This window comes from Dendrobates tinctorius, unplaced genomic scaffold, assembly GCF_039654945.1.
Source record: "Dendrobates tinctorius isolate UK_male_01 unplaced genomic scaffold, ASM3965494v1 ptg000269l, whole genome shotgun sequence".
Classification (NCBI taxonomy): Eukaryota; Metazoa; Chordata; class Amphibia; order Anura; family Dendrobatidae; genus Dendrobates; species Dendrobates tinctorius.
In genome coordinates, this window is record NW_027361936.1 from 4,042,909 (window position 1) to 4,063,273 (window position 20,365).

Below are 20,365 nucleotides of genomic sequence, written 5' to 3' on the forward strand. Positions count from 1 at the left end.
GTAGTAAGACTTGACGGACGTCTTTTCGGTGGGCAGCCAGGTCCGGGGAAAATACGAGGATGTCGTCCAAATACACCACCACACACGAGTAGAGAAGATCTCGAAACACGTCGTTGACAAACTCCTGAAACACCGCGGGAGCATTGCACAGGCCAAAAGGCATAACCAAATACTCGTAGTGGCCGTATCGGGTATTGAAAGCGGTCTTCCACTCGTCTCTGGAGCGAATGCGGACTAGATTATAGGCCCCTCTGAGATCCAATTTCGTGAAGACTCGTGCTCCCCGTAGACGGTCAAATAGCTCCGGAATGAGAGGCAGCGGGTATTTGTTTTTGATGGTGATGTTATTGAGACCCCGATAATCAATGCAGGGACGAAGAGATCCATCCTTTTTCTTGACGAAAAAGAAGCCTGCTCCTGCAGGTGACGACGACTTGCAAATAAAGCCTCTGGCCAAGTTTTCCTGGATATATTCGGTCATGGCCAGAGTCTCGAACTGAATAAAGTTGCCCGCTGCGCCTGAATCAACATAAGCCCACTCAGAGAAACGTTTGGAGCCTATGTGCAGAAGAACGGAGAGAAACAAAGGTAGAGAGGAATCATAATCACCTAGGGAGGCCTCTCTTACCTGTCCTAGGCGGAGGCGTTTCCCGGGCGGATAGGACAGGAACGGAGGAAGTGGGAAGCACTCCCACAATAGAAGCAGAGCCTCTGTTCAATCCTCTCTCTCCGGCGTTCTTCCACCGGTTTTAGCCGATCTACTTGCATGGGCTCCGGTGCAGGAACCACAGAAGACGACGCAGGACGGGAGCGGGGAGGGCTGCAGGCGACCGTAAGGACGCGAGGTCTTCTCTCTCTGGCAGCCTCGCGGGATCGCTCCTGGAATCGTAGGTCGATGCGGGTGGCCAAGGAGATCAAGTCCTCCAGGGAGGCTGGAATATCATGGCCTGCTAACTCGTCTTTAATTCGAGCAGAGAGTCCCCGCCAAAAGGCTCCCACCAAGGCCTCATTGTTCCACCCCAACTCAGAAGATAGGGTACGGAACCAAATGGCGTACTGACCTACCGAGAGCGCCCCCTGGTGGAGACTAAACAGCGCTTCGGTAGTAGAGGCTAAGCGACCCGGTTCATCGAACACCTTCCGGAAGGTGTCCAGAAAAATGGACAGCTGGGAGACAATGGGATCATCTCGTTCCCAGAGGGGGTTTACCCAAGCCAGGGCCTCCCCTTCCAAGTGGGACACAACAAAAGCAACCTTGGCCCGGTCAGTGGAATACTGCAGAGGGGACAGCTCAAAGTGTAGCAGACATTGGTTTAGGAACCCTCTGCATAATTTGGGATCGCCGTTAAAGCGTGGGGGCTTTGCTAGACGGGGTGTGGGTGGGGAGCTGCGGCCTGGGGTGGAGTGGAGGCTGCGGACTGGAGAGCCAGAAGACGGTTATCCACTGAGGCCATGTAGTTTAAAATGTGGGCCTGAGTGTCACGCTGCTGAGCGAGCTCCTGCTGAAGACCCGCCAGTGGGATCAGAGGTCTGTATGGATGACAGACGGGACTACATGGACTTGAGGAAGGACATTATCCTCGCCTGGTTTTCTCGTAGGAACAGGAGTTCCTTCTGAGTCAGGGTTGGGGTACCAGCGGGGTCCATGGCCTAATTATACTGTTATGCTGTGAGGCTGGAAACCTCCGGGAGCTGAACCCTCAGGACCGCGACGACGAACCTCCCCTAGGCGAACTGACCAGGTGGACCACCCCCTATACAGGGAGTGTTAGGGGCAGACCCAAGGGAGACTATCGCCGCGGAAGCTGATACCCGGGGACAACCGGAGGATGACGTAGGCCGGGGGAGGACTGGAGAACCGGTGGGGAATGAAGACGACCACAGGGGAGACTGCTGTTGCCGCGAGGATGGAGGTGACCACCAGGAGGGATTCTGGAACAGGCGGACGAGGACAGGAACGGAGCAGACCTGGAAAGGAACACGAAAGGGTAACTGACGGGCAGACTAGCGGGAAGTCAGGAGGAGTACAAGGCACAGGGACAGACAGAGCGCTAGGAAGCGTGGACCCGATATCAGAGCGCGAAGCACAATTGATAATCAGGCAGGGAGCCTAGGGAGAGGCTGCCTGATATAGGGCACGCAGGAGGACTTCCGGGTTAGGGAGAGGCGGAGTCTGGGATCCGAGGGATAGGACGCCTGGACAGGGGGGGCGTGCGCCTGCGTACCTGGAGAGAAGCAGAGGAGGTGGGCCGAGAGGACCGGAAGTGCCTGGACAGCGTGGAGCCAGAGGGGAGAGCGGAGACCGCCGGCGTCATGGCAACAGGGGACGCAGCAGAGGCGGGCGGCGCAGCGGCGGCAGGAGCAGGGCCCGAAGCAGAGTCAGGACGCGCTGTGGCGGCAGCGGTCCGAGCGGCGGCTACAGAAGCCGGAGGACGCGCCAGAGAGGTGAGCGTGACACCAACACACAACACATTTCCCACTCCACGCCAGCAGGGAGACCTCTGAACATGACTGCTGAGGAGCTGCTCTCTGTGGTAGGGAGGAGGTAAGTTAGGCCATTCTGTGCAGGGAAGGGGAAGTGTGTGGACATGAGAAGGGGGGCTGGAGGATGAGCAGAGTTAAGGCTCACTCCTAGCTGGAGCGCATGGTCCAGATTTCGGTCTCCGAGTTTGTAGGGACGGTGACGTTCCTGCAGCAGAATCCGGAGGAAGTAGCAGCTGTAAATGCTCTGTACCTAACTGAGGCTCGGAGGCCCCAGCATCGACGTGTGTGAGCCAGAAGGAAAATCTACGGCTGCCAGCAATACGAGAAAGTTCCAAAATAGAGTCAACAGGGGGAACTTCATTGAACTCAGCACTGATAAGCGCTAGAACGGAGGCCACACTACCTATCTGCAGAGAGAGAAATCCAAATTGGCTTCCAGGCTGACCAACTCCTTCTCCATCTGTACTCTGGGTCCTGGACAGCACCTACCAAGTACAGGTAAAGTAACTGCACAACTGTGTCTGTCATCTTTCTCCTTCGCCTGGCGCACGGCTTAGCTACATCCTGCACTGCACACCATCTCCCAACTCTTTCATCTACCCTGCGACTACGGCCCTATCTGTGCAGGTCTTCTACATCTTAGCTGCACCACAACATCTGTCCCACAGAAGCGACACTGCAGCGCTGGTCAATCTAATCAGAAACCAGAGGTGGCGTCACGTATCATTCACCTATAAACGTAATTCACCCCTTTGCATGGACGCCCAGAGCCACGAAACGGGTCACCACCACCGTGACACATCCCTGTGAGACACCGGCCCTGTACCGATTAACCCCACTGCCCTGGCTGGCCACCCACACTCCATGTCAGATTCATCTTGGACTGGGGAATTTACGATTTGACTTGATAACCCAGGCATGGTATGATAGAAAGAGCTACATGGACTAATGTGAAGTGTGGCCTGCTGCCTCATTCAGTTTGGGTGGGGTGCAGAACACAAGGAAAGGGGTTCTTCCTGACCAGGAGCCAGCACTTGACCACTCAGTGCTTGCATTTTTTGAAACTTCAGAAGAGGCGGGCATATTTGATGGAGTCTGTTTCGGCAATGTAAGCCAAAACCAGTTCCTCATGTTCCGCCTTTAAAAGCGGTTAACCTACTCCCAGAAAAGGTATCATTCCAGGCGCTCCAGAACCAGACCATGACGCAGGCTCAACACCTCCTGTCTTATGTGTTATTGTGCTTTTGCCACTACCAGCTGATGCACCACCACCATCATCGCCAAATGCCCCCCCACGTCCACGTCTACAGCCTCTTCCACCTAACTTCAAAATTTTGCACAAAATAGACACAAAATAACATCAAATATATGGCACTGTATCAGAAATGTACAGCTCTATTCTGTCAAAGGATAATTGTCAAACTCCATATATATATTCCATCAGTCACACAGAGACGCTCACAGGCTCAGTATGGATTAGACAAGAATATAAAAAGTAGACAAAGTGTACAGTATCATCAGATAGCAGGTATATTTAGCATAGTTTAAACATTAACAATGTACGTCTATATATCAGGAGTAGTGTTGAGCCACCACGCTAGTGTTTTGGTTCGTCACACAGGAGGCAAGTTCGTCGAATGTTCGTCGAACCCCATTGAAAATAATGGCAGGCAAACACAAACACATACAAACACATAGAAAACAATTACAAAACACCTTAAAAGGTGTCCCAAAGCAGAGAAAATGCTCAGAAGACAAAAATTACATATGGAAAAGGGCAACTACATTTAGAAAAGAGGTGGAGGAGTAAAAGGAGGAGGTGGAGGAGACACAGATATAGGTTTGACATTCCCTTATGATGTCAAGAAAGGCTGGAATAAAAATGTAAAATACCAACCAAAAAAAAAAATTCTGAAATCGAACATGATCATATACCGTCGGACTTCCCACCAATAAATTATGCCAACTGGCGATCGGGCGGCGTTATTCCCACGAACCTCCAAACAGCGTCCATGAAGGCAAAGTGTTTGCTTTCCGTGGGCAGTATGATTGCAAAGCTGAACCTTAAAGGAATGTCCAAAAGGGCACCACCAGGAGTGGCGCATGCGGCTTAATTGGACTCCACCCGGGAAACCACAACCATGCCACCTCAAGAAAAGATGCACATATTGAAAGCTTTGTCGATTGTGTGTGTGGTGTGGTATGTCCGTTTGTTGTTGTGCTAGCAATTTGTCAGCTTTATTCCGTTAACGAACGAGACTCCGGCATGCCCCCGCGGTACGCGTCAAGCTTACTAGAGGGATACGCGAGGCTCTGGCACTATCATGGTCTATCATGGCGTTACATGTCCGGGGTTGCATGCGCGCTACACTGAAAGGACCAGCTTTTGGCGCTTACAGGTGCAGATAACCAGCAGAACACCGTTAGTGATTCCAATTATTCCCCGCGAACGATGATTTCCCAGTAAGTGCAGGTCAACCGCAATTCCTGAATTAGGTCTAACCGGCATTCCTGAAAAAATGCAAAAAATTACGTGTCCAAACCACAGTTGCTGTAGCTTGCTTAACAGCTCGGCAGCCGTTCTCAGGCCCAGTATGGATTCGACAAGATTCTAGAAAGTTGATAAAGGGTACAGTTTCACCGGGTAACACGTATATATGTAGCATAGTTTACACATTAAAAACCTATGTCTATATATCAGGAGGCAGGCTCAGACGGTCTCAGGCCCAGTATGGATTAGACGTGATTGGACAAAGGTGAGAAAGGGTACCGTCTCACTGGATAACAGGTATGTATAGCATAGTTTGCACATTAAAAACGTAGGTCTATATATCAGGAGGCAGGCTCAGACGGTCTCAGGCCCAGTATGGATTAGACGTGATTGGACAAAGGTGAGAAAGGGTAACGTATCACCGGATTACAGGTATGTATAGCATAGCTTCCACATTAAAAACCTATGTCTATAGATCAGGAGGCAGGCTCAGACGGTCTCAGGCCCAGTATGGATTTGACCAGCTTGTACAAAGTTGAGAAAGGGAACATTATCACTGGATAGCAGGTATATATAGCATAGTTTAAATATTTAAAATCTCCATGTTCTCAGTATGGATTAGACAACAATCTAAAAAGTAGAAAAAAGGAAATGTATTTGAAGCGTACACCAGTATACACTTTTGGTGGTATTTTTAAATCTTCATGCATATTTCTGTCTCAGTAAGACAGTCCAGACTCTCCGCAGTAGGAAATGAGATGTATACAATTACTGACATAAAATCTAGTGATTGCAGAAATCTAGGAATTCCTATTCATGGGATAAACTTCCGTCACAATTCTCAGAGGCGATGCAGACCCTCAATTAATTAGTGTGTGGAGACAGCGAAAACCTTTCTTTGTGAAGAAAGTGTAGCTGTATCGCAGTACCGTTGATCCCATCGCCATTACTCATATCCATATAATTTTGATCACAGTGAGAGATGTAAACATGGTGTTCACTGCCTATCATGCTCTGTTACGTAACTTTTGAGTGCAAAAGACAGAAGCCACAGGCCGTAGGCGATTCATTTGGATTGGCATGAGAGGGCACATTTAAAAATGTGCGCTGCAATGTCACACGTCTGTGGGTAGGAAAACTGTGAAAGCTGATGAGAAACCACCTCTGCATCTCATTGTGAATCGACGTCCATAAGAAATGGAAGCCATTGATCATCTGAAGCTAGATCCCGGCCAGCGGGACAGGGCATAGCTACGTCTTAACCATCATCTTCTATCAGTTCACCAAATTTGTAGTGGCAGTCCCAGTGAAGGATTTGACAGCCCAGACTACACAGCGGAGGAGCAGGGAGAGGTAAACGTTGCAAATGCTGGGGCCCTGCCCAAGCAAGGGGCGCCCACTTGTGGGCGTCGGTACTGGCACTGGGCTCCTCATAGTACGGCGGTGTGTCTGACGGCGGGTGTGCACCCCCATCGTCAGAGACACTTGATTGCACTATGAGGGACCCTGTGCCAGTGCCTGTGCCCAAGAGTCAGCCCACCCACCTGTCCAGGGCAACGGCACTCACACGGTTGCGTGCGCTAGGTGGTGACCCCGGCCATGGGGGGAGGAGGCAGCCCAAGGAAGAGGTGGACCAAAGAAAGCCATTTTTCTGTCAACCTATGTGTCATCAGGGTAAGGTGTGACAAAATTCTTGGGAACCCAGGCATGGATCATTTTAATGAAGGTTAGATCATCCACATTTTGGGTTGACAGATGGGTCCTTTTTTCTGTCAGGTTTGATCCAGCAGCACTGAAGACTCTTTCCGATAGCACACTTGCAGCTGGGCAAGCGAGCTCCTGTAAGGCATTTTGTGCCAATCCAGGCCAGGTGTCCAGTTTAGCTGCCCAATAGTCAAATGGGAATGACCTGTGAGGGAGAACATCGATATGGGAGGAAAAGTAGTTTGTAACCATAGTTGACAAGTGCTGTCTCCTGTCACTTTCAATTGATGCAGTATTACCAGTCGTGTGAGCGGGACTTGAAAAATCAGTCCACAACATGGTCATGAAACCCCTGTCTCCAATGCCACTTCTGATGTGTGCACCACCAACACCTCTTCCAAGTTACCCCCGGCCCCTATGGCTCGTGAGACAACCATCACCGTTGCTGTGTGCTGGGAATGCCTCAACCAACCGGTTTACCAGAGTTGCTTGTTTGTTAGCCAATATTAGGTCAAGGTTCTCCTGTGGCATGATGTTTTGGAATTTGCCTTTATAGCGTGGATCCAGGATGCTGGCCAACCAGTAGTCATCATCGTTCATCATTTTGGCAATGCGGGGGTTACTTTTTAGGATCTGCAAGGCATAATCTGACATGTGGGCCAATGTTCCTGGTGTCAATGATGCACTGCGAGTGCTGGGTGGAGGAGCACTTTCAGGCAAATCCACATCCCTCCAGTCACGCACAAAACCCAGTACCAGACCTTGCCATGCCAACATTTTCTCTTGCCCAACGAGAAGCATCCTCCTCCACTAAATAATCATCCCCATCATCATCCTCCTCCTCCTCTTCTTCCTCCACCTCGTCCGCGACTCCCTGAACAGACAATGGCTGACTGTCATCAAGGCTTCCTTCCTCCTCTTCCTCATCATCCTCGGCTGCAGACGCCTGCTCCTTGATGTGCGTCAAAGTTTGCATGAGCAGACGCATAAGTGGGATGCTCATGCTTATGATGGCGTCGTCTGCGCTTACCAGCCGTGTGCATTCCTCAAAACATTGAAGGACTTTACAGAGGTCTTTCAGCTTCGACCACTGCACACTTGTCAATTCCATGTCTGCCCTCACAGTGCTTGCCCGTGTATCCTCCCACAAATGCATTATGGCCTGCCTCTGTTCGCACAGCCTCTCAACCATGTGCAGGGTGGAGTTCCACCTTGTTGCAACGTCGATAATAAGGCGGTGCTTGGGAAGGTGGAGCAATCGCTGCAGCTTCTGCATACGACTGGAGTGTACCGGCGAATGTGCGAGCACAGTCTTCGAACCTTATGGAGCAGGCCTGTTAACTCCGGATAATTAGTGAGGAAGCACTGCACCACCAGGTTCAAGGTGTGAGCCAAGCAAGGTATGTGTCTGAGTTTTGAAAGGGCTATGGCTGCCACAAAATTCCGACCGTTATCACTAGCTACCTTGCCTGCCTCAAGATGTAGACTGCCCAGCCATGACTCAGTTTGTCGCTGAAAGTAGTCGGCCAGTACCTCCTCCATGTGTCTGTCGCCCAAACACATCATCTGCAACACAGCCTGCTGACGCTTTCCACTAGCTGACCGATAGTGGGACACATTGTGTGCACCACTGTCAGCTGCGGATGCAGTGCTCGTGCAACTGCGCTCTGTGGACGAGCTTTCGCTTCTGGAGGAGGAGGAGGAGAGTCAAACGCCTACAGCCAACTGTTTCCTATACCGTGGGCTAGGCAGCACTGTGCCATCACAGCTGTCCCCTGTGGACCCTGCATCCACCACATTAACTCAGTGCGCAGTGATGGACACGTAATGGCCCTGGCCATGCCTACTGGACCATGCATCAGTTGTGAGGTGCACCTTTCCACTCACTGATTGCTTGAGTGCATGGACAATGCGGTCTTTCACATGAAGGTGGAGGGCTGGGATGGCTTTGCGAGAAAAGAAGTGGCGACTGGGTAGGTCATAGCGTGGTACTGCGTAGGCCATGAGTTCGCGGAAAGCTGCGCTTTCAACTAACCGATAGGGCATCATCTCTAACGAGATTAGTTTGGCAATATGGGAATTCAAACCCAGTGTACGCGGATGAGAGGATGAGTACTTTCTTGTCCTACTCATAGTCTCTGGTAGGGTGAGCTGGACTTGAGAGCTGCATATGGTAGAACTAGCGGTGGACATGGCGGACTGAGAGAGGGTTGATGATGGTGATGGAGTTGGTGTTCTTTCTGATGGCCTAGATTCAGTCTTTCATTGCAATAACAGTGTGATTCCCTGACTGATTTGCCCTTGCGACGACAACTCAACATTTGCTGCTGGTGGTGTGCTAACCGGTGGACTTACAGTGGGGGAAACAATGTAGCGTTGCTGACTACCTTCTTTGGGAGCAGTAGCACATGTGGTACGTGAGTTTTGGTAGTCCGTCCACGCTTGCAAGTGCAAGGTGGTTAAATGTCTTAGCATGCAACTGGTATTCAAATTTCTCAGATTTTTCCCTCGGCTAAAGGTCTTTGCGCACTTCTTACAGATAACCTTTGCCTGATCATTAGGATTTTGTTCAAAAAAGTGCCACACTGTTGTGACGTTCAGGGAGAGATAACGTCTGAGAGTGGACCCTCTGGATCGCGGATCCGGAGCCCATGGGTCGAGCGCACCAGGTGATGACCGACCCCTGTACAGGGATCGTTAGGGGCAGGACCGCAGAGGACAGAACCGCGACTGCTGGAACCGAGAGGGGCGGCTCGAGGGACTGGAGAAGGCAAGCGGCTGGCGAGGCTTACCAAGGATCGGAACTCCGTGCAGGAGGATGGAGGACTGCGGGCAGAATGCTGGGCAAGAACAGAACGGACACTGCAGGACGGAACAGAGACAGGGAACCGGGGAGACAAAGGTGGTGGCACTAGGAGTAGGCAGACAGATGACGGGCATGAAGACAGGGCAAACACCAGGGAAAGAGACAGCAAGGCTGGAAAACGTAAAGGAAGACAAGAGACCTATAGGAACCTATAGGCGGCCAAATTACAGTAGGAATGGACACACAATAATCAGGCGTCCTCCCCTTGTGGGAGACGCCTGATATATCCCTTGCCGGTGGGCGATAGGCTGGCCACTAATCGGCCGCCGCCCACCGCAGGGTTAAACTACCCGACGGCCGCGCGCCCGCGCCCTAGTGCGCATGTGCGGGGTCGCCGCCGTTGGGAGACCAGGAAGGCGGGGCGCGCGAGAGCAGGAGGAGGAAGGAGGCGTACGTGGACCGGAGGAGGGAGGAAGCGGCAGCGTGCGACGGAGCAGGTAAGAACTAGCCGGGGGGGCCCGGAGCTAGGGGGACGGCGGTGGTTACGACCGGCGCCATTACAGTACCCCCCTCCTTGCATCTCCCCCTTCTGCGATTGGAAATAAACTTTTTCAGAATTTGTGGGGCATTTATATTCTCCCGGGGTTCCCAGGACCTTTCCTCGGGGCCAAATCCCTTCCAATCGATAAGGAAGAAGGTTCTTCCCCTGACTCTTTTCATGGCCAAAATGTCCTTAATTTCAAAGGTGTTACCCTCCCCAATTGGCTGAGGGGAAGAGACAGGTGCAGGATGGAACCGATTGAGAATGACAGGTTTAAGGAGCGAGACATGGAAGGCGTTAGGAACCCGGAGTGAAGCCGGCAACTTCAATTTGTAAGCAGCGTCATTAAAACGTCCGAGTACTTCGAATGGCCCGATGTACCGAGGGCTTAATTTGTACGAGGGGACTTTCAGACGGATGTGCTTGGTCGAAAGCCAGACTTTGTCACCTGGGTGGTATGGTGGAAGGTCCCTCCATCTTTTGTCGGCATGCTTCTTCATGCAGGCGCTGGAGTTCATTAGGGCCTCCCTGGCCTCTTTCCAGACTTGAGAAAAGTCAGCGGCGAGAGCATCTGCCGCAGGCACCTCCGAAGACGTAGAGATGGGCAGCGGGATGCCAGGGTTCTGACCTGTAACTACAAAAAACGGTGACTTGGAGGACGACTCATTAGGATGATTGTTGTGGGCAAATTCTGCCCATGGAAGAAGTGAGACCCAGTTGTCCTGGTGGGCATTGGAAAAATGGCGCAGGAAGGACATCAGAACTTGATTGACTCGTTCCACTTGCCCGTTGGTCTGAGGATGGTAGGCGGAGGAGAAATCCAAAGATGTACCCATTAGCCGACAGAGGGCTCTCCAGAAACGAGAGGTAAACTGCACACCTCGATCGGACACGATCCGTTGGGGGAGACCATGCAGCTTAAAGATTTGATGGATGAAGACCTCGGCCAACTTAGGAGCTGAAGGCAAGCCGGGTAACGGAATGAAATGGGCCATCTTGGAGAAACGGTCTATCACGACAAGGATAGTAGTACACCCCGCGGAGGAAGGCAGGTCTGTCACAAAATCCATGGCAATTTGTCGCCAAGGCGCCTCTGGAACAGGTAGCGGGTGAAGAAGGCCAGTGGGCAGATTCCTAGGCACCTTGTTCTGCGCACAAGTGGTACAGGATGCTACAAAATCCTTCACGTCCTGGAGAAGAGTGGGCCACCAATAATAGCGGGTAAGAAGCAAGCGAGTCTTTTTAATCCCGACGTGTCCAGCAATCTTGGACGAATGTCCCCAACGTAGCACCTCCAGTCTTTTGCTGTGTGGAACGAAGGTCCGGCCGGGCGGAAGGATAGTGAGACTCACAGGGGCCACAGTGATGATCTTCGTGGGTTCAATGACAAAGGATGGATCTTCCTCTAACTCTGGTGACTGCTTAGACCTGGAGAGAGCATCAGCCTTGGTGTTCTTATTCCCGGGACGAAAATGGAGCTGAAAGTCGAAGCGGGAAAAGTACAGCGACCACCTGGCTTGCCTAGCGTTGAGTCTCTGAGCGGACTGAAGATAGGCTAGGTTTTTGTGGTCAGTGAAAATAGTGAAGGGGTGGACCGCCCCCTCGAGCAGATATCGCCATTCCTCCAGGGCCATCTTTATAGCGAGCAGCTCCCGATCTCCGATTGAGTAGTTACACTCAGCAGAGGAGAAGGATTTGGAAAAATACCCACAGGGAACCAGGCGACCAGATGATGCCCGCTGGGAGAGTACCGCCCCGGCCCCGGTGGAGGAGGCATCCACCTCTAGGATGAAGGGCCTGCTGGTTACAGGGCGATGTAATATTGGTGCAGACGCAAAGGAGCATTTCAAACTACGGAAGGCGTTTTCTGCTTCAGGAGACCAGGAGTTTGGTTTAGTTCCTTTTCGGGTCAGGACCGTGAGGGGCTTGATCACGGAGGAAAAGTGAGGAATAAACTGTAGTAATTTGCGAATCCCAAGAAGCGCTGAATGGCTTTCACCCCGAGAGGACGGGGCCATTTGAGTACAGCAGAGAGCTTCTCGGGGTCCATCTCCAGGCCGGAGACAGTGAGAATGTAGCCCAAGAAGGGCAACGAGGTTTGCTCAAACAGGCATTTCTCCAATTTTGCATAGAGCTGATTCTCCCGAAGACGTTGCAAGACCAGGCGAACACTTCTTCGATGCGAGGATAGATCGGGCGAGAAGATGAGAATGTCATCTAAGTACACCACAACACAGGAGTACAGTAAATCTCGAAAAACCTCATTGACGAATTCCTGGAACACTGCCGGGGCATTACAGAGTCCAAACGGCATGACCAAGTATTCATAATGGCCATCACGAGTATTGAAAGCCGTTTTCCACTCGTCCCCAGCTCGGATTCGGATCAAATTGTAGGCTCCTCGCAGATCCAGTTTGGTAAAGAGCCGGGCCCCCCTCAGCCGGTCAAAGAGCTCAGGGATCAGTGGGAGAGGATACCGATTTTTAACAGTGATATTGTTCAGTCCCCGATAATCAATGCATGGTCTGAGGGAACCGTCTTTCTTCCGGACAAAGAAAAAACCCGCGCCAGCAGGAGAAGAAGATTTTCGAATGAAACCCTTGGCCAGGTTTTCTTGAATGTACTCTGTCATGGCCGAGGTTTCTGCTGGAGACAGGGGATACGTTCTCCCCCTGGGGGGGTAGCTCCTGGAATCAACTCAATGGGACAGTCAAAGAAGCGGTGTGGCGGCAAGGAATCTGCTTCTTTTTTACTAAAGACGTCGGCGTACGCGTGATAGGGAGCTGGGAGTCCAGAAAGGTCGACTGGCTCCTGAGGCGGGTGAGGACGGAGCACTGACAACAGACAGCTTTCTTGGCAAGAATGACCCCAGCGCAGAATTTCTCCAGAGCGCCAGTCCAGCACCAGTTCATGCAACCTGAGCCAGGGTAATCCTAGTAGAATGGCGTGGGACAAATTGGGTAGGACATAGAAAGCTATTTTCTCCCGATGAAGAGCTCCTACTTGGAATTCTACTTCAGCAGTAACCATGGTGATAAGTTCCGGAAGTGGTCTGCCATCCACAGAGGAAATCGCACGCGGGCTTTCCAAGGTAACCACTGGAATCTGGAACTTGTCCACCTCCTCCAGCCAAATAAAATTACCAGCCGCACCCGAGTCCACATACGCCTCCACAGATCTACGCTCCCGACCTAGCATAATCAAAGCAGAAATGGTATGGGGCAGAGAGGAATTAGGGTCACCTAGGGAGGCCTCTCTTACCTGGCCTAGGTGGAGGCGTTTCCCGGCCTCACAGGACAGGTCCGCAGAAAATGATTGGCCCCACCACAATACAGACACAGGCCCTCCGTCATCCTCTCCCTGCGCCGTTGCTCAGACAATCTTACACGGTCAATCTGCATGGGCTCAGGAGCGGCACTGGTAGAGGGTGCAGAGGAACGCAGAATAGGGGCTTGATAGAGCCTAAAGGGTCTCCTCTCCCTGGTTGCTTCACGCGAACGCTCTTGGAACCGGAGATCTATGCGGGTGGCCAGGGATATGAGGTCCTCTAGAGTGGTGGGAGTATCCCGACCGGCAAGCTCGTCCTTTATTTTGCTAGAAAGACCCCTCCAGAAAGCTCCCACTAGAGCCTCATTATTCCACCCAAGTTCCGAAGACAACGTCCGGAAACGGATGGCATATTGACCCACGGTGAGCGAACCCTGACGGAGGTTGAACAGAGCCTCAGTAGTAGAAGCCAACCGTCCAGGCTCGTCAAACACCTTGTGGAACGTATCAAGGAAGCTTTGAATACTAGAGACCACGGGATCGTCCCTCTCCCACAAAGGATTCACCCAGGCCAAAGCCTCTCCCTCCAGGTGGGACACGATAAATGCCACCTTGGCACGGTCAGAGGGGTATTGCTGTGGTAACAGCTCAAAGTGCAGTCTGCACTGGTTCAAGAAGCCCCGACATAGCTTGGGATCCCCGCTGTACCTGGGGGGCTTTCCCAGGCGTGGTGGAAGGGGAGATACAAAGTCCCGGGGTTGGATCGGGGCAGCCGCCGCGGACTGTAGGGATAGTAGGCGGTCATCGACGGACGCCATGTAGTTTAAGATGTGGGACTGGGCGTCGCGCTGCTGCGCTAGCTCCTGCTGGAGACCTGCTAACATGGGAGCGTGCCCGGGGTCGGTGGTTTGAAGGGCGGAAAGTCGGGTGTCCATGGACTTCATGAACGACATTATCCGGGTCTGGTTTTCCCGTAAAAAAGTAATTCTTTTTGCGTAGCGGCCGCGGCTCCAGCGGGGTCCATGGCCTGATTATACTGTGACGTTCAGGGAGAGATAACGTCCGAGAGTGGACCCTCTGGATCGCGGATCCGGAGCCCCTGGGTCGAGCGCACCAGGTGATGACCGACCCCTGTACAGGGATCGTTAGGGGCAGGACCGCAGAGGACAGAACTGCGACTGCTGGAACCGAGAGAGGTGGCTCGAGGGACTGGAGAAGGCAAGAGGCTGGCGAGGCTTACCAAGGATCGGAACTCCGTGCAAGAGGATGGAGGACTGCGGGCAGAATGCTGGGCAAGAACAGAACGGACACTGCAGGACGGAACAGAGACAGGGAACCGGGGAGACAAAGGTGGTGGCACTAGGAGTAGGCAGACAGATGACGGGCAGGAAGACAGGGCAAACACCAGGGAAAGAGACAGCAAGGCTGGAAAACGTAAAGGAAGACAAGAGACCTATAGGAACCTATAGGTGGCCAAATTACAGCAGGAATGGACACACAATAATCAGGCGTCCTCCCCTTGTGGGAGACGCCTGATATATCCCTTGCCGGTGGGCGATAGGCTGGCCACTAATCGGCCGCCGCCCACCGCAGGGTTAAACTACCCGACGGCCGCGCGCCCGCGCCCTAGTGCGCATGTGCGGGGTCGCCGCTGTTGGGAGACCAGGAAGGCGGGGCGCGCGAAAGCAGGAGGAGGAAGGAGGCGTGCGTGGACCGGAGGAGGGAGGAAGCGGCAGCGCGCGACGGAGCAGGTAAGAACTAGCCGCGGGGGGGCCCGGAGCTAGGGGGGACGGCGGCGGTTACGACCGGCGCCGTTACAACTGTACTCTTTCTACTATGGAAGACATTTTGAGGCCTTGCACGCTGTGCTATTTTGACCATCTGGCCAAGCTGTCCTGCAACTCTTTTGATTTTTGTAACCCGTTTTTGGACTGTTCTGGGCCTGCCAGATAACAGCTGTTGTGATGTCGATGCTCGCTGCGGATGCTCCTCCTCTTCTTCTGAGCTATTGGCAGCGGCACCCTCTACCCCCAATGGATGCCAATCTGGGTCAACAACTGGGTCATCCATCACCTCCTCTTCAATTTCATGTGCACCTTCCTCTGTGTCACCGTGTATGGTGGCATAGTATGCGGGAAGGGGCACCTGAGTTTCATCAGGGTCAGATTCTGGCTCAGTACACTGCGAGGACAATGTAGTTCTCTGAGTGAATGTACCAGCAGAATCATCTATCAGTGGCTGTGCAGCAGTACACTCAATGTCGGATTCATCTTTGCCTGGGTAATTCACGATTTGACTTGATAACCCAGGCATGGTATGTGAAAACAGCTCCATGGAGTAATCTGTAGTGTGGCCTGCCGCATCCTTCAATTTTGCTTGGGGTGAAGGACACAAGGAACGGTGTGGTTCATGAACATGAGCCTCCAATGATGACTCAGTGCTTTTATTTTTTAAAACTTCAGAAGAGGAGGTGATAGAGCTGGAGGCTGAGTCAGCAAACTAAGCCAAAACTTGTTCTTGAAGCTCCGGCTTTAAAAGCGGTTTACCTACTCCCAGAAAAGGGAGCCTTCGAGGCCTTGTTGTGGAGCCAGACGATGACGCAGGCTCAACACCTCCTGCATTAGGTGCTATTTTGCTTTTGCCACTACCAGCAGATCCACCACCAACACCAACACCATCATTACCAGCTGCCAACCCCCGCCCACTTACACGGACTCTTCCACCACACTTCCTCATTTTTGGGGAAAATGTACCCAAAAAACCACCTACTATATGGTACTGTAAAGGTGTAAATAGTAGTGGGGAGAATTAGAATCTCTGTAGACTTCAGGACACAGTTGGATTCTGTCAGGCCCTGTTTATTTTACACCGCAATGTGACAGGCAGATTCTGGATGGTGTAATAAAGGTGGATAGAGGACTATGGAGAATTGAAATCTCTGTAGACTTCAGGACACAGTTGGATTCTGTCAGGCCCTGTTTATTTTACACCGCAATGTGAAAGGCAGATTCTGGATGTTGTAAGAAAGGTGGATAGAGGACTGTGGAGAATTGGAATCTCTCTACACTTCAGGACACAGTTGGATTCTGTCAGGCCCTGTGTCTATAACACCGCAATGTGACCGGCAGAAATTGCCTAGTGTATGACAAACTACAAGGTGTATATAATAATAATAATAATAATAAATTTTATTTTTATAGCGCCGACATATTCCGCAGCACTTTACATTTCAGAGGGGATTTGTACAGACAATAGACATTACAGCATAACAATAATTACATACAGTAGATTATAACAAACACCAAGAGGAAAGAGGGCCCTGCTCACAAGCTTACAGTCTATGAGGAGATTGGGCAGAATTGGAATCTCCCTAGAGTGTAGGTCTGTAAGAACGGACAAACGCCTCGGCTTTTCCTTACAGAGTCACACACTTAGATAGCTTCAATTTGGCCGTGATAACAGCCGTTACACGGTGCTGAGAGAGGAGCATGCACGTACACCACTGTACGGTGTATGTAAAATTGTCAAGCTCCGTGTTTTTGTATACGGACTGACACACGTTGTCTCTCTCTAGTTTTGAATGTAATCAAACAGCAAATATACTAAACTGTTTGAAAAACGGACAAAACTATAAGGTGTAGGTCTGTAAGAACGGACAAACTCCTCGACTTTTCCTTACAGAGTCACACACGTAGATAGCTTCAATTTGGCCGTGATAACAGCCGTTACACGGTACTGTGTGAGGAGCGTACACCGCTGTACGGTGTGTGAAAAAATGAATGCTCACTACCTCACCAGGACAAAACAATACAATTTGGATTCCTTTTAAAAAAGCAGTTTGAACACCAGTGTGCACACAGCAATGCAGCTAGCCTTAAAAGGCAGGCTAATCACCACCAGCGCTGCTGCACAAAAGCAAAAATCTTCACCTTTCACTGCACAGTAACTACAGTGAAAAGCGCTAGCAGCAGAAGCAGTTTTTTTTTCTTTTTGCCTTCCTAATGCTCTCCCTACAAAATCAGCAGCTGCAGCAGCTCTCCCTTTTCTGAGATCAGCATGAGTAACATGGCGGTCGGCGTCCCTGCCCTTTTATACCCCCTGTGATGCCACACAAAGCAAGGCAATCACTTGCATGCCCTTCTCCAAGATGGTGGTGACCGCTGCCTATGTCATCACGTTGCCCACAGTGTCCGTTCTTCTTGATTGGCTGAAAAAGGGCGCTAAAGCATCTTTTGAAACGCGACTTTGGCGCTAAAGTCGCCGACCTCGTGGCCGACCTCATGCTAAGTTCGGGTTTCGTTTCATGAAACCCGACTTTGACGAAACTCGGCAACTTTTGAATTTTTTCGACCCGTTTCGCTCAACTCTAATCTGGGGGGTTAAAGTGCTCAGTATGCATCTAGATAAGTTCCTTGAAGAGTCTAGTTTCCAAAATGGGGTCACTTGTGGGGGAACTCCAATGTTTAGGCACACAGGGACTCTCCAAACGTGACATGGCAACTGCTAAATATTCCAGCATATTTTCCATTCAAAAAGTCAAATGGCTCTCCTTCCCTTCTGAGCCCTGTCGTGCACCCAAACAGTGGTTTATGACCACATATGAGGTATCGTTGTACTCAGGAGAAATTGGCCAACAAATTTTAGGATCCACTTTATCCTGTTGCCCATGTGAAAATGAAAAAATTGATGCTAAAAGATAATTTTTGTTGGAAAATTAAAATGTCCATTTTTTTCCTTCCATGTTGCTTTAGTTCCTGTGAAGCACCTGAAGGGTTAATAATCTTCTTGAATGTAGTTTTGAGTAGCTTGGCGGGAGCAGTTTTTAGAATGGTGTCACTTTTGGGTATTTTCTGCCATATAGACCCCTAAAAGTGACTTGAAATGTGAGGTGGTCCATAAAAATAATGTTTTTTTAAATTTTGTTGTAAAAATGAGAAATCGCTGGTCAACTTTTAACCCCTATAACTTCCTAACAAAAAAAAATTTGTTTCCAAAATTGTGCTGATGTAAAGTAGACATGTGGGAAATGTTATTTATTATCTAGTTTGTGTAACATATCTCTCTGGTTTAACAGAATAAAAATTCAAAATGTGAAAATTGCAAAATTTTCACCAAATCTCCATTTTTTTCACAAATAAACGCAAAAATTATCGACCTAAATTTACCACTAATATGAAGCCCAATATGTCATGAAAAAACAGTCTCAGAATCGCTAGGATGCGTTGAAGTGTTCCTGAGTTATTACCTCATAAAGGGACACTGGTCAGAATTGCAAGAAATGGCCAAGTCATTAAGGTCAAAATAGGCTGGGTCATGCAGGGGTTAAAAACAACAGTATCACTGTGCTTGATTGGCCAGCAAACTCATCGAACTAACCTTAACTCCATAGAGAATCTATGGTGTATTGTCAAGAAGACGATGAGAGATACCAGACCCAACAATGCAGATGAGCTGAAGGCTGCTATCAAAGCAACCTGGGCTTCCATAATACCTCAGCAGTGCCACAGGCTGATCACCTCCATATCATGCCACATTGATGCAGTAATTGATGCCAAAGGAGGCCCGACCAAATACTGAGTGCATTTCCTCAATATACATTTCAGTAGGCCAACATTTCGGATTTTAAAATCATTTTTCCAGCTGGTGTTATAAAGTATTCTAATTTACTGAGATAATGACTTTTGGGTTTTTATTGGCTGTAAGCCATAATCATCAACATTAACAGAAATAAACACTTGAAATAGATCACTCTGTTTGTAATGACTCTATAATATATGAGTTTCACTTTTTGTATTGAAGAACTGAAATAAATTAACTTTTTGATGATCTAATTTTGTAAGATGCACTTATATTTGAATGAAAGTACAATGAAAAAGGTTTTTATTACGATGAAAAAAGGTTTGTGTTACGATCTCCCTCATAATAACCAATCGACAGACTTTTAGCTACGGTGATATGAGTAGTTAGAAATAACATGTAATAGTTACAGGAAATCCCTAGTGTCCACGATAAGCCACAGGGATAACGTCTCAGACCCTAAGGAGGAACAGTCACATTTCTGTGCTGTTTAATGCTCAATTCTGGAATAGTATTTTTTTAAAGAAGCACAATGTGAAGCCTGTTTCTAAAAATGCCAAGATCCCTTCTGTAGTAAGAGTTATTTTTAATGGTTTTCAACACTCCATTTATTTATAATACTAATTATTAATCAATCAGTTATACATACTGTATATATATATATATATATATATATATATATATATATTTATATATATTATCATTACTTCCATGGAGATAGCAGAAGGTCTTTGAAGTTTAAATGTCCAAATTACCCACCAAACAAAGGAATGTAGCTGACCAGTGATTTGTTAATAGTAAAGGTCATTTGTTGTTTGAAACTGACCAGTGATTTGTTATTAGTAAATGCACTTGTTGTTTAGTAACTGACCAGTTATATGTTATTAGTAAATGACCAGTTATTTGTTGTCAGTAACTGACAAGTTTAAGGAGGTTTCTCCCTGGCACTCCAATGAAGACCAAACTTTTTAACTGAACACATTGGATGCTTTAGGTTATAAAAGACAACCAAACTCTTGGGAGTGGGGTATACAGGACACACAGAGATTGTAGATGTGACCTACAGAGACACAGAGTTTGATGGATTTCTACCTTAATAATGCAATGAATGTAATTCTTGTTTTTAATTCACATGTATTTTTGTTGTTTATACTGTTTGCTTAATCTTATAATTTATTAAGTAAATCCAATTTAGTTTATTCAATTCTCATGTGAGCATTTTCTTATTCATTAAAATCCTTTGAATCTGTTACAATACACTTTCTCCCTCTCATAAATATTGTCAGCCAAGAACACAAATACAGTTACAAAGATTTTAGAACTATCTTTTTCTTAAAGGTAGACTATTAGGGGGTGCTGCTGTAAGGCTCTCCAACTGTAAGAGAAGAAGTTTGTGGAACCCCTTAAAATCTCTGTTTAAAATACACAATTGCACATGCCATCAAAGAACTATAAGAAATATTGAAAAAAATGTGAACATTGGCCTAAAAGCAGT